Below are 13,874 nucleotides of genomic sequence, written 5' to 3'. Positions count from 1 at the left end.
TCTCATACAAAAAGATATGCAAATCGGATAATTACCACTGATAACACTGATACACATAATTATTGGAATCATACATTTATGATATAGCTTTTAGGGCTAAACAAGAAGTCTACTTAAAATACCTACTAAATGAGTCAATGCAGGTGTCAACAAGGTAGTGTGATAGGGGTAGTCCTGTACCTAATATACAGTAGTGATATTCCTGAATTAGAAAGATCCTAAAACAATAGCTACCTTTGCTGATGATTATGTTGGCCGTAGGTGAAGATTCTGAAGAAACAGTATGAAAACTACAAACTACTGGTAACAGACTGAACAACTGGACTCAATGCTGGCGATTTAAATTAAACGAAATGAACTCAGTGAATATAATTTTACAAATAAGAAAAAACAACACAGTCCTGTTAGTGTAAATACTACCTCTGATTGAATATCCGAATATTCAATCAACGATACTACTCACTTACTCAGAGACCATAATATGCAGATGTCGCAAAATATTTGGGCATTACATTAGACGCAACAAAGGAGCATTGTCAACGGTCCTTGATACTATAGGAACCTTTATAAAGACCTAAAAATGGATACTATTAAAAAAACGACTTCCTAATAATGTTGAGACCATCCAGCTCCTTGATAACACCGATCTGGCTAGAAGACTCAAGAGAAAGAAACCTTTTAAGTTATGTAGTTGAAAACAGTACATATAGTGCAAGTAGGTAATGGTACAGGTTAATATCTGTGGCAAAAATTAACAGAATCAAGGATACTAGTGAGTTTGTCCCCTTAGTCCCAAGTTTTTTAGGAACAATTTAAGCTAGAAAAATTGATCATATTACTTGATCAGATTGTAATGTTATTAAGCATATTATTAGCGGTGTTTTATTAAGGAAAAGTACGAAGCTTCCCAATCCTGAGGAGTGATCACCATCTTTCCTCTACATATAGAACTATTTACTATAAAGACTAAAAAAATTTCTCAATACATAGTGTTTTTGATCTATTTATGCCACGTCATCGTGGCAGAAATCGAAGATTTTGCAGTTTTTCTTTCTAACATTGACGTTGATTAAAATTATCGTAAGATAAGCTGAGATATTATAATATCTGAAGCATCAATTAGTTAAGGCTCTTGTGATGACATTTCTATAGTTCCAATATAAATTATTCTATTATAAAATATGACGCAATAAAAGCTGTTGAAAAGTTGAAATACGAAAAATATCATAAAAAAATGCAATTAGTCTGATGTCCTCATTCCAGACGTTAACTATTACAAAAAACACATTGAAAATCTGAAAGCTACAATTTGTCGTCTTTGAAAATGGTTCTACCGAGGTCATTTTTGCGATATGAATGCAATAATAAACATGTACAACATCAAACTGCATTTAAATATATATGTATGTAAACAATTTCAAACGCAGTTGATGCACATACGCATTTCTTTAAACTGGTTTCAATTTGGTGTATGGAAACGATTTATGATATGCCTCACAGTTTCTAAAATGAGGAAATCCGACAGCAAATTTAGATATTACGACACGTATAATAAAACGTTTTTTTTTTGTTTTAACAAGGATTTAACTTCAATACAAAAAAGCACATTTCATTTCCCTAGAAGGGAAATGAGGAAAAGGGGGGATAAAAAGTATCCACAACATTCCATTACATCCGATTTTCTAAATAGCTTTATTCCTAAAAATCTCAAACAATTAATAGTTGTCGGCGTATTACTGCCCTATTAGATGCCATAATTAGCATTTCTATAATTTAGTTGATTTCCTCACACTTTTATAAAAACTTGATAGTGGACTACAAATAATCCCCCTTGAATACCTTCAACACCATCCCAAAATGGAAAGAGACGATACCATTCATGTAGGAAATTAGTAAAATTTAAAAGAAAAATACCAATAAGTTGGCAAAAACAGCCATAGTTGGTTTGTCAAAATTCCAGAAGTATGTATGCGGTAGTGGTGTAACGAATATTCGTATTCGCATTCGCGAATATTCGCATGTTTTTGCATATTCGCATTCGCATCCGCATTCGCGAAATTTGTGCGAATGTTTTGCGAATATGAAAACCAGAAAAAAATAATTTTAAGATAATAGTAGGTTAATAAAATCAAAATCTATTCACTTCTCATCTTTTTTTATTAAGAAAAGGTAACTTAACCTCAAACATGCAGCTACTCTCAAATAAAAATATGCAGGACACAACAGCAGACAAAGAGATGGAAGATGGAATGAATCAATAACCCACTGGAGACCTTGGGACCATAAAAGAGAAAGGGCAGACCACAGATGAGATGGTTGGATGACCTAAAAAGATACGCAGGGACCAGATGGACAGGATTAGCACTGAACCGACAAGAGTGGAAAAATAAGGGGAAGGCCTACGTTCAACTTTGGACAAATGAAGGGCAATAGATAGATAGAACTTAACCTTGTATAATCACATTATCAGCCTTCACTTTTTTATTATTTGGTATTATGTAATAAAGCTTAAGATTCAGATTGATTTACACTAAATATCAATTAACTTTTCATTATAAATTTAGGAAACATTACAAAAATAGAAACAAATTAAAAAAACTGAATATTCGCATTCGCATCCGCATTCGCGAATGTCGGTAGCAGATATTCGCATTCGCATTCGTATTCGCGAATGTTCAAAAAATGACATTCGTTACATCACTAATGCGGTAAGCACAGCAAGAAGTCAAATGTTTCTGTATCCTACGATGATGCCAATTCCAGCCGAAGACACCCGTTAAATTATAAATTCTTATCTTTTGACTGTTCCATTAACGTCTAGGAATAATTTTTTTGTGTGACTGCATATTGTAGAGTTCCTTTCGTCTCCTTTATTCGTTGTTTCCTTGCCTTATAAATAATTGTAAAATGCAGAGATTAAGGATATTGTCAGAAAGTGATTCCACGAGAATTTTCAATTTTCTTGCGTTTTATAAATTTCACAGGTTTTATCGTAAGAAGTGCACATACAGTTTTTTTTAACTTCTCCATCTAATTAGTGTTATATTCAACACAACCAAAATAATTACACAGCTAACCCCAAAACACGCTATTAAAAATTAAAAATTCGTGAAAACTAGTGTAATAAGCACTTCGCACCTGTTTGAACAGTACTTATTTGAATTTTAATTCAAGGGCTTGTTCTAAGAACCATAAATCATTATTCTAAGTATAACCGAAATCAGATTCGAGATCGTTCAGAACGAAAGGGTTACACCTGCCAGTTATCTGGTAACATCTGCTTGTAGATCGCGAAGACTACGGACACGTGGCAATTTTGCACTTTATTGCCGAGCTTGATTGAACGCCACAATAAATAGAGGCTGCTTTATATGCATAAGTACAAAGGTACACTGTTTACCATTATATGTGTAACGTTTGTTATGATATTATAACGTCAAGAATAACTTTTATTAATGGCAACAAGAAGGAACTAAAATTAATTGAAGTTTGAGTACCTACATGCTTTATATCGGTCAAACAGAGAGGACTTTTAAGAAACGCATGGAACGCTCTAAAACACAATAAAAACGCATAAAAACTTGATTTCCTATTTGTCTGACACTGTTTTGTTCTAATTAGACAAAGGCATTTAGAACAAAAAACACGAGAATTAAATATGTAGATATACAGCACCTATTATCGTCTTGCAAATTTTTGCTTTGTGTTCGGTTCGGGATGACGTCAGAAAAAAAGTCTACAGTAGAGAATAGGTGGAAATGCACAATAATTACATAAAAAAATGCATAAGCAGACCACAATCAGTATATTATGGGCCATATTTTGCTACTTAGGGTTTTTGGGGTCGCTGAACAAGAATAAGCCATCTGAGTTGTGAAGGTTTTCGGCACTAAATTGATGCAAACAGATTACCCAAGGGTTTTTGGGGTCACTGAACACGAATACCTTATCAGAGCGCACTCCCGTTAGCATTCTGGTGTCTAGTGGCACAACTAACGCACGTCATCTTCTGAAGTTTCGATGAGTTTAGGCACTAAATTAATGCCAACAAATTACACGGGAGTTTTTGCGGTTGCTGAATACGAATACGCCATCAGATCCGAAACCCGGAGCAACTTGTGCCCAGAGTCATTGCTAAGGCACGTCATCTTCTGAAGTTTCGAGAGTTTTCGAGACTGAATTTATTCAAACAGATTACTCGGGGGTTTTTGGGGTCACTGCCACTCTGAGTCAACCCTCAGAGCACTTGGTGCTCACTTTGACCGTTTTGAATTTTTTGCATGATGTTTGACTAATTTTTTGTTATGTTGACACAGTACTCATTGGTAGGAAAAATTGTTCAGCAACATCTTCTTGTCTCTTTTCACAGAGATTTCAGAATTCTACAAAATTAGTGTTTTATCTGTGCAAAGTGTTAGTAGCTATAGCTCCATGATAGCTGATTGATAAATTCAGTTTGGTTTTTGTTGTCCATGTATCATCCTTCTCTAATTTATTTCTTATTTAAAGTTTTCTTCAATGACAAATTGGTGAAAAGGTTGGTAATATCGAAATTGACTAGCATTTTGTTGGAATTATAGTAGAATGCTTTTTCTTGTGTTGTGTTAAATGCTGAATTATGTCTGGGAGGAACTGATCGTTCGCTGAAAGAACCCACGCTGCTAATATTTACAAGTAATTTTTACAAGTTTGTCTGAGTGTACATTGTCCTCTTGTACTGTGGTGTTAGTGTTGTTCTTTGGTTGCCTGTCATTTATGTATTCGTTCAATTTGTGCATAGTTCTATACATTTCGTTTTCCACTGCTCTGGTTTCCTTTTTTAGTTTTGTGAAGGTCCATTTATGACCCATTTTTGAGTTTTCTCTTGATATTGACTTTTATTCATAATTACTGGTAATTATTATTATATACCCATCTTCTTTTTGAGTTTTGGTCGCTTTGAGTCCTCCTTACTAACATTTGCTTTTGATTTTGTGCATTTCCCCAGTTTTTTTTTACATAGTACTCTCTACATCTATTCTTTTCATAAATTGGTAAATAGTACTAGACATTTTTAACTGCACGAATTATATCTAGTTTAGGAACTGATGGGTGTATTCCAACATAATTTAGACCTTTTGAGAGTATCAGGTTCTTGTTGCATTCAACTGTCTTTTGGGCACATTGACAACTACTGTTGTGTGTAAATTAAACCTGTGGTATTGAATCCTCTTCCTTATTATGCCTAAATTATCTCTGTGTAAAGTTCTGTCCAATCATCTGCTTGAATAGGATGGCCTTAGCTTCAAGCCTTTGGGGATGATGTTATCCCGGCACCGTCGTAGGAACTGGATGGAATTCACTGCATGGACCTCATAAAATAATTGGTAACACTAGGCCCATTTGGTAACACTATACCGATTTTCATTACAATCAGTTGTGGCTTAATGTTTAATCCTCTATAAACATAATACAGTGCGTCCATAAAGTAACGCGTAAATTCATAATTTCGTAAACCAACGACTTTAACGAAAAATCCCGAAATAGGTCGATTTTTATTTTTAAATTACATTTTTTTGGCATATGTCACACTAGTGACGTCATTCATCTGAGCTTGATGACGTATGGGTGATTTTTTTAAATGAGAATAGGGGTCATGTGATAGCTCATTTGAAAGGGTATTCAATTCTCTACTTAATAATACAAACATTAACATAATTATTTATACAGGGTGTTCGAAAAAAATTTTTAATTAAATTAATTGAGACAAAAAGAAGAATGTATGTAATTTATTTAATTAAAAATACATTTTACTGTTGTCAGAAAACAGGAAAAACGTGTTTATTCGACAAATAAATAATACTTTTCGCTTAAATTCAATATTAAAGATGACAGCCATCTGCCTCTTGGAAATTTAAACATTTCGTTTAAGCGAAAATCAATGCTTATTTTTTAAAGACAGCAGTAAAATGTATTTAGAATTAAACAAATTACATACATTTATCTTTTTGTGTCAATTAATTACATTTGAAAAACATTTTTTTTTGGACATCCTCTATAAATAATTATATTGATGTTGATATTACTGAAGAGAGAATTAAAAACCCTTTCAAATGAGCTATTACATGACCCCTATTCTTATTTAAAAAAATTATCGATTACGCCATCACGCCCAGATGGATGACGTCACTAGTATGGTATATATGCCAAAAAATCGTAATTTAAAAATAAAAATCGACCTGTTTCGGTATTTTTCGGTTAAAGTCGCCGGTTTACGAAATAATGAATGTATTCGTTACTTTTTGGACGCACTGTAAAACCATGGTCGATTTGTTGTTGTGCCGCTAAAATGTGTTACAATACAATTCTTAAAATTGCATTTTGTTCCAACAAAATGCTAGTCAATTTCGATATTACCAACCTTTTCACCAATGTGTCATTGAAGAAAACTTTAAATAAGAAATAAATTAGAGAAGGATGATACATTGACAACAAAAACCAAACTGAATATATCAATCAGCTATCACGGAGCTATAGCTACTAACACTTTGCACAGATAAAACACTAATTTTCACTTGCTTACCTCCATTATTAGCAGAAGATATCTCTTCCTTTTCCCATGTAATTTTTGTTTGGTAATTTCCTCAGCTAGTTTTCCTCTATAAATTTGTTTGTAGAGGAATGTTAGATTTCCTCTACAAACTTACACTGCTCTCTTCATTTGCTATTGATCCCCTTTTGATGACGACCTTAAGGTTCTCTAATACAAAGCTTCTACTTCTTCTTCTTCCTGCTTCGTTAATAGGCTCGCGCCTGTTCCACCTTCGGATGCCTCCTTATCAGATATCCAGGTTGTCACTCCATCTCTTCCTTGGCCTTCCTATACTCCTTCGGCAGTTTGCTGATCAGTCTCGTGCTATCTTTACCAGTCTTCCTTCTCCCATTCTGCTTATATGGCTATACTATACCATTATTTTTTTCTTTTCAGTGTCCAGTCACTTATACTCCCTATATTACAGCTTTGCCTGAGGTCTGCGCTACGTTTTCTATCCCATAATGATTTTCCTATGATATCTCGGACTATTTTCATTTCACACGTTTCCATCAGTATTTTTGTCCTTGTGGTGTCAGGTCTTGTTTCCGCAGTGTAAGTCATAATTGGCCTAACTACTGTCCTATAGATCTTGGCCTTACTACTGTCCTATAGATCTTGACCTTTATTTCTGTCCGTAGAAGTGTGTTGCACCAGATAGTGTGTTTAAGACATCCTGCTATTCTGTTGGCTTTGTTTACAGAAAATACAGAGCAATATGTACAATAGGTCTCGGGAAATTGTAAAAAACCACTGGTGTTACTGGTATGATAACACCTAGCAGTGCATTTCTTCAATACTTAAATCGATCATCCTCCTGAATAAACAGATTTGATGTTAGGGAATGAAAGTCGCCTTTTAACTCTTTATAGCGTTAGATTAGACTCTTAAATTAGTTATTATGGGTTTGTAGATGACTTGCATGGTTTAGACTAGACTGTTTTTCGTAGAAGAATTTCCTATACATGTAGGTCCTATTTTGAAGCTAAAGGTATTTTAGATGATTCAAACATAGATGAACTTTAACCCCTAGCAAAAACATCAAAAATATACTCAGAAAGAAACAATTTCCATAATTTTGAGTTAAGTTTTTATTTTTCAGTGACATACCACTGTAATTTCCCAAGACACACCGAGTAGATTGTTCCCGCGAAACAATGATCAGAAGTCTCTCTCCGGCGCCCCAAGGGGTAATGTATTTTTAAACTTACATAACCTAAAAATATCAAACGAAGAGAAATAAAACGGAAGTTGTAGTGCCAAATACCTCAGAAATATTCCTGCTTCTAATTTTAGATGTAACACTAATTTTACTTGAAATGAATTTCTTTTCCTATTTATAAATCCGGCTCAAGACAACGGCTGAAAGGGATAAAGTCGTGATTTTAAATGGATAGACGAGAGGAATTTTTGATAAGTACATAGAGTCAAGTACACGATAGTTTAGTTGGTTGTTTTTCCTTTTCGTTTAAATGTATTTCATTCTGTTTGAAGTCCTTAAGCTTTGGTCATTCTCTCCATCCTATTTGTCCGGGCTGATATCCTTCAATGGTTATAAACGCACTAAAATACAATCTATATTAGATACTTGTAAATCTAATTTTCCCATCTTCTTCTTTACGTGCCATATCAAAATTGTTTGAAGTTGGCGATCACCACTGCGAAGGCTTCTCGATCTTCTACGTCATGGAATAGTTCTGCATCTGGCATCTGAGTCCATTCACGAATGTTTTTTGTCAAGAAACCTATTTTCTTCCTACATCTCTCTGGCCTTCTATTTTGTCTTTAAGAATTAGTTTAGTATTCTATATCGTTTTCCCCTCAATGTATGTCCCAGAGACATTTTCCGGTGATTAACATTAATAATTCTCTATCTTTGTTATAGTCCAGAGAAATAAGATTTTTCTCGTGACACATCCCCCTCCAGGCCGAAACGAAATTTTTTGAGTAGTAGGGACATCTATATTAATAACCTTTATGTTTTCTGCAGCCGATTTTGATGATATACATAGTTATAAACAAATCAAGATCAAAAAACGGTAAATTTTCGCTTTTTTCGTCTATTACCAAAAAGTTAAGCATTTTAAACAAATTTGAGAATAAGAAACTCATAAATCATATAAAAAACTTTAATATGGCCATCGTTGAATATGTCTATCCTTATTTGTTGCTTAGAAAATTGTAAAATAAGTCATAAAGATTTTATAGATGTTAATAATTTATGTAAAAATTAAGTTAGAACCTTCTTATTACACGGAATGCTGAGACTTCTTGTGCTTAAATTATATTTTAAATTTCAAAGCAATTGGTCAAATAGTTTAAAAGTTATTTAATTTGCTTATCCCAAATTCATTTTTTTTGCAACACTATAAGTATAAGTCAAAAAATTATGAGGTTACAGTAATACTTCGGACAGTTTATGAAAGAAGAATATTTATACTATTAACTTAATTAAAAAAAATGACAAAAAGTAATTTTAAACAGTGTAAAATTATTTTGCAAAAACATGTTTATTTTTTGCTTACTTATAAACAATTATAATAACTTTTTAACCGTTACCCGTAGAAAAATTATTTTTTCATATTTAGAAAGACTGAATTTTTATACACATTTAGAAAGAAAAACAATTATCCTAGGATAATTAGGGACGAAGTTAGCCCCCCTTTTATAATTCACAAGTTCTTGCAAAATAATTTTGCAATATTTAGAATTATTTTTTGTCATTTTTTTTAATTAAGTGAATAGTGTAAATCTTCTTTCATCTTTCTCTTTCTTTCTCCCCTTCCTTATACCCTTTCAGGTGTCGGATTTGGGTTTAATTTAGCTACATATTCACCCATCTCTTCCATTCTTTTCGGTCCTGTGCTATTAGTTTCATTTCTTCTAGCGTTTTCTGTTTGATTTTTCCTGCTTCTACTATTTGCTGTATCCATTTTTTCTTCGGCCTGCCTTTTTTCTTTTTTGTAATATTCCTTGTTTCGTGAATTTTCCTTGCTAGTCTACTAGGTTTCATTCTCATCAGATGTCCATACCAGTTTAATTGCCTCTTTATTATTTTATTCATTATTGGTTCCTGTTTAGTTATCCCTCTTATTGTCTCATTTCTTATTCTATCCCATTTGGTCTTTCCGGCTATAGCACGTAAATGTCTCATCTCAATTGCATTTATCCTACTATTATGCTTTTTCTGTAAAGTCCAATTTTCGCTTGTATACAGTATCGTCGGTATCACAATCGTATTATATATTTTAATTTTTGTTTCGTGGGACAATTCTTTTTTCCTCAGAATTGGCGCTAGTGCGTAGTACAGTTTATTTGATTTTTTAGTTCTGTTTGTTATTTCGAGGTCTATTTTCCCATCATTGGTAATAATACTTCCAAGATAATCATATGCTGTAACTATTTCCAGTTGAGTATTTTTGCATTTTATAATTACTTCATTTTCTTCCTTTTCGCCGATGACCATTATTTTACTTTTCTCGATGTTTATTTCCATTTTTAATTTCTCTATTTCTTCTGTCCATATATTTATGAGTTTTTGCATTTTTGTCACGGAATCTGCTATAAGGACTATGTCATCCGCATACAATAGGGCTTCTATTTTTATTGGCTGTAATCTTTGGTATCCTATTGTTGTCTGTATTTGGTTCGTTCTTTCTCCAGTATTTCTAGTCAATTCATTCATGACTATTATGAATAGTATCGGACTAAGACTGTCTCCTTGCTTGATACCTCTTTCCCAATTGAATTCTTCAGATCTTTCTCCTGCTATCTGTACACGTCCTTTTACTACTCCGTATATATTTTCAATTATTTTTATCAGTGTACTTGGTACTTTCATGTTCTGCAAGCATTTCCATATAATTTGTCTTTCTATAGAGTCGAATGCTGCCCTTAGATCTATGAATGCTAGAATGAGCTTTCTCCCCGAGTCAATACTTCTTTCTATTATATTTCTAATGATGTAAATGTTATCGTTTGTCTGTCTTTCTGGTCTAAACGCTGCTTGTTCTTCTCCCAGTTCTTTTTCTACCTCTTGTCTTAGCCTCTTCTCTACTATTTTCGTGTATATATCTTTCATAAACTATCCAAAGTATTACTTTAACTTCATCATTTTCTGACTTATAGTGTTGCAAAAAAAATTAATTTGGGAAAAACAAATTAAATAACTTTTAACTTTTAAACTATTTAACCAATTGCTTTGAAATTTAGGGTATGATTTAAGCACCAGAAGTCTCAGATTCCGTGTAATAAGAAGGTTCTAAGGTAATTTTTACATAAGTTATGAATATTTATAAAAACTCAAAATTTATGATTTATTTTGCAATTTTCTAAACAACCAATAAAGATTGATATATTCAGCGAACGCCATATTGAAGTTTTTTATACGATTTATGAGTTTCTTACACTCAAATTTGTTTAAAGTGCTTAACTTTTTGGTAATAGACGAAAAAAGCGAAAATTTACCTTTTTTTGATCTTCATTTGTTTATAACTATGTATGTATATCATCAAAATCGGCTGCAGGAAACATATAGGTTATTATTATACATGTTCATACTACTCGAAAAATTTGGTTTCGACCTGGAAGGGGTTGTGTCACCAACGGGATATTTTTTTCGCTATTTCTCTAAACTATTAACCTTTCTTAGTACTTCCCCGTTAGATTTCCTTGAAGTTCAAGGTATCTTCAACAATCGTCTATGAATCCACTGTCTCCATACAAACAATAGTCATTGTGAAATACCTTCATCATGTGCCATCCATGTAACAACACATTGTCTGGGCAATAGAGTATTTTGCCTTCTTTCATGAATTTTCTTCCTTTGTCGGCGCTTTTGATGATTTCATCCATTCCTTGTGTTATTCTGTTACCTATCGTTTCGTTCTGTTTGGTTTATCTTGTTCATTTTGTTTTGATAGATGTTTTTTCGATTCAATAGTTTATATTATGATGTTCAAGGTAACTTCTTTACTATACAAAAGATTCGACTACTGGCCTCCCCAATTCTGCTTTTCTTGATGTTATGCAACCAGGTCATTTTGTCGACTGCCAGGACCACGCTTTTCTTCTATTTTTCCTTTTATTGTTAGTTGAAGGAAGTTATATCTCTCCTATCTGAATATATGTCGAAGATACCATGTGTTCCGTTTTTAAATCTTCTTCTGAGCCTTCTATCGTCCATTTATGGACAAAGTCCTCTCCCTTCTACTTCCATCGATCTCTATCCTGAGCAACATACTTCCAATTTGTTCCGGCTACTCTCTTAATATCATCCACCCATCTCATCTGTGGTCTTCCTCTTGGCCATCTACCTTCGTAAGTTCTCCAAAATTGTATTGTGGTATTCCAACGTTGGTTTGTTTGTCTAGCAGTGTGGTCTGCGAAGCACCATTTGAGATAAGTTCTACAAGTTAACGGTCTCCTTTCATACGTCCCTAAACTACCTGTCCTGCCCATCAGGTGATGGACAGGACTTCTAAGAACTTAAAAGAGTCCTGTATGTCACCCAATGTAGGATAGAGAAAATATTGCCAAAACGAATCCTTAATGTAGATTCGAAAAAGTAGCATTCGAAGAAGAGATACAACTTTTTTGAGTAACTAAAAATACTGAATATAGATTAGATTTTAAAGACATTATATATTTTGCAGAATCTGCGGAATATTTTGCGGCCGGAATCCAGGCCGTAGAAGGATGTCATGGTTGCGGAATTTGAGAGAGTGGTTTGGCTGCACCACTAATGAACTTTTTAGGTCAGCTGTAAACAAGGTCAGGATAGCCTTGATAATTTCCAATCTCCGATAGGAATGGCACAAGAAGAATATTTTGCAGACGATGTAATACTGACGGTCGTCATTGAAGATCGTTTTGCAAAATTCTTGTAGGTATTTAATCGAAAATCGAAATATATCTATAACCAAAGACCAGATTGGAGTGAAGAGAAAAGGCAAGCCTAGAGCACGATTTAAGGACCAAGTGGAGGATAACTTACAAGTGTTAAGAGTTCGAAATTCGAAAACCAAGGCGAAGGATTGAAACGGTTCAAAAGAACTCAATTTTTTTTGCCTCACCCAAAAACTAAAAATCGTAAGTATATTGTAACACATTTTTGTCTCACCCTGTAGACATAAGAATATCGCTTCATATGCCAAGTAAATTCAAGGAATTCATTTCTGTTAAAAAAAAACGTGAGAATAATTATTCAATATGCAATTGTAGTTTATTCGTCTTATTAAAAAAGACGTTATTATATTTTACAGTCATAGGTATCTACACTCGATTTCCTGTGTTTAATTTCTCGCCCGTTCGGTTTGTGATGTAAAAAAGAGTTACATTGTATTATAATGGTCTTTGGCGCCACGATTTTTGGAGTTTAGATACACATACGTGCTAATATCAGTATCAGAGAGCATAGGTGTAGGATTGTGTACTCAGCAATATTTTTCTTGTAAATGTTGGAACTGGGAGAGGTTTGCTGACTTTGCGAAATGATTTTTTGCTGTTTCCCTACTAAGTAGGTTGGGCTTAGAATGTTTTGTTTTTCCCTATTGGTCGATAATAAGTGTAGGAAGCTTAGTATTTTTTTATTAGTCAATGATGAAAGAATGAAGGATTAAACCTTTTTCTTATTGGTTAATTGGATGAGTAGGGTAGAATGAGAGAAATTGAGTGAGTTTTTGGGGGGAAGCGTTTTGGTTTGAGGAGATTCAAGTTGTGAGATTGGAGAATTCAAGTTTTGGAAGTTGTAGTCAAAGGTCAGAGGTTTAGTTGTAGTTGTAGCCTCGGACAGAGACCGCTTATAGCGGTTTCTGAAGAGTTGAATTTTTAGTTTGAGTTTTTAAGTGGAAGTTTTATGAAGAAATCATGGCGTTGCCGCGTTCAGGCAAGAAACTAGTTAGTTTTAGTGTATAATACACCAAGTTTCTTTTGTAGACAGTTATGGATTAAGTGCTAAAGATGATCAAAAATACCTCGTCATTTTTTTTCAAGTTTTAAGTATGTTTCGTCTTTCATTTTCTTTTAATTATGGAGCCCTCCGAGCTATTGAGTTTCTATTATATTTAAAATCTATTAAGAATCCACACCCCTAGATCTCTGAAGACTTGGAGCTACCGAGGTACTCCGTAAAGTTACGAGCACCAAGTATATATTTATGTTTGCTTAATTTGTCGAGTTACATATTATTTTTTTTGCCTTTGTTATCCACGCTGGTACTACAGGATAGGAAGGAATGGAAGCTGATTCTAGAACAGGCCAAGACCTACAATGGGTTGTAGAACCAAGGATGATGATGAAGATT

Source organism: Diabrotica virgifera, chromosome 7 (genome assembly GCF_917563875.1).
Source record: "Diabrotica virgifera virgifera chromosome 7, PGI_DIABVI_V3a".
Taxonomy (NCBI): domain Eukaryota; kingdom Metazoa; phylum Arthropoda; class Insecta; order Coleoptera; family Chrysomelidae; genus Diabrotica; species Diabrotica virgifera.
Note: the sequence above shows the minus strand (reverse complement) of the source record.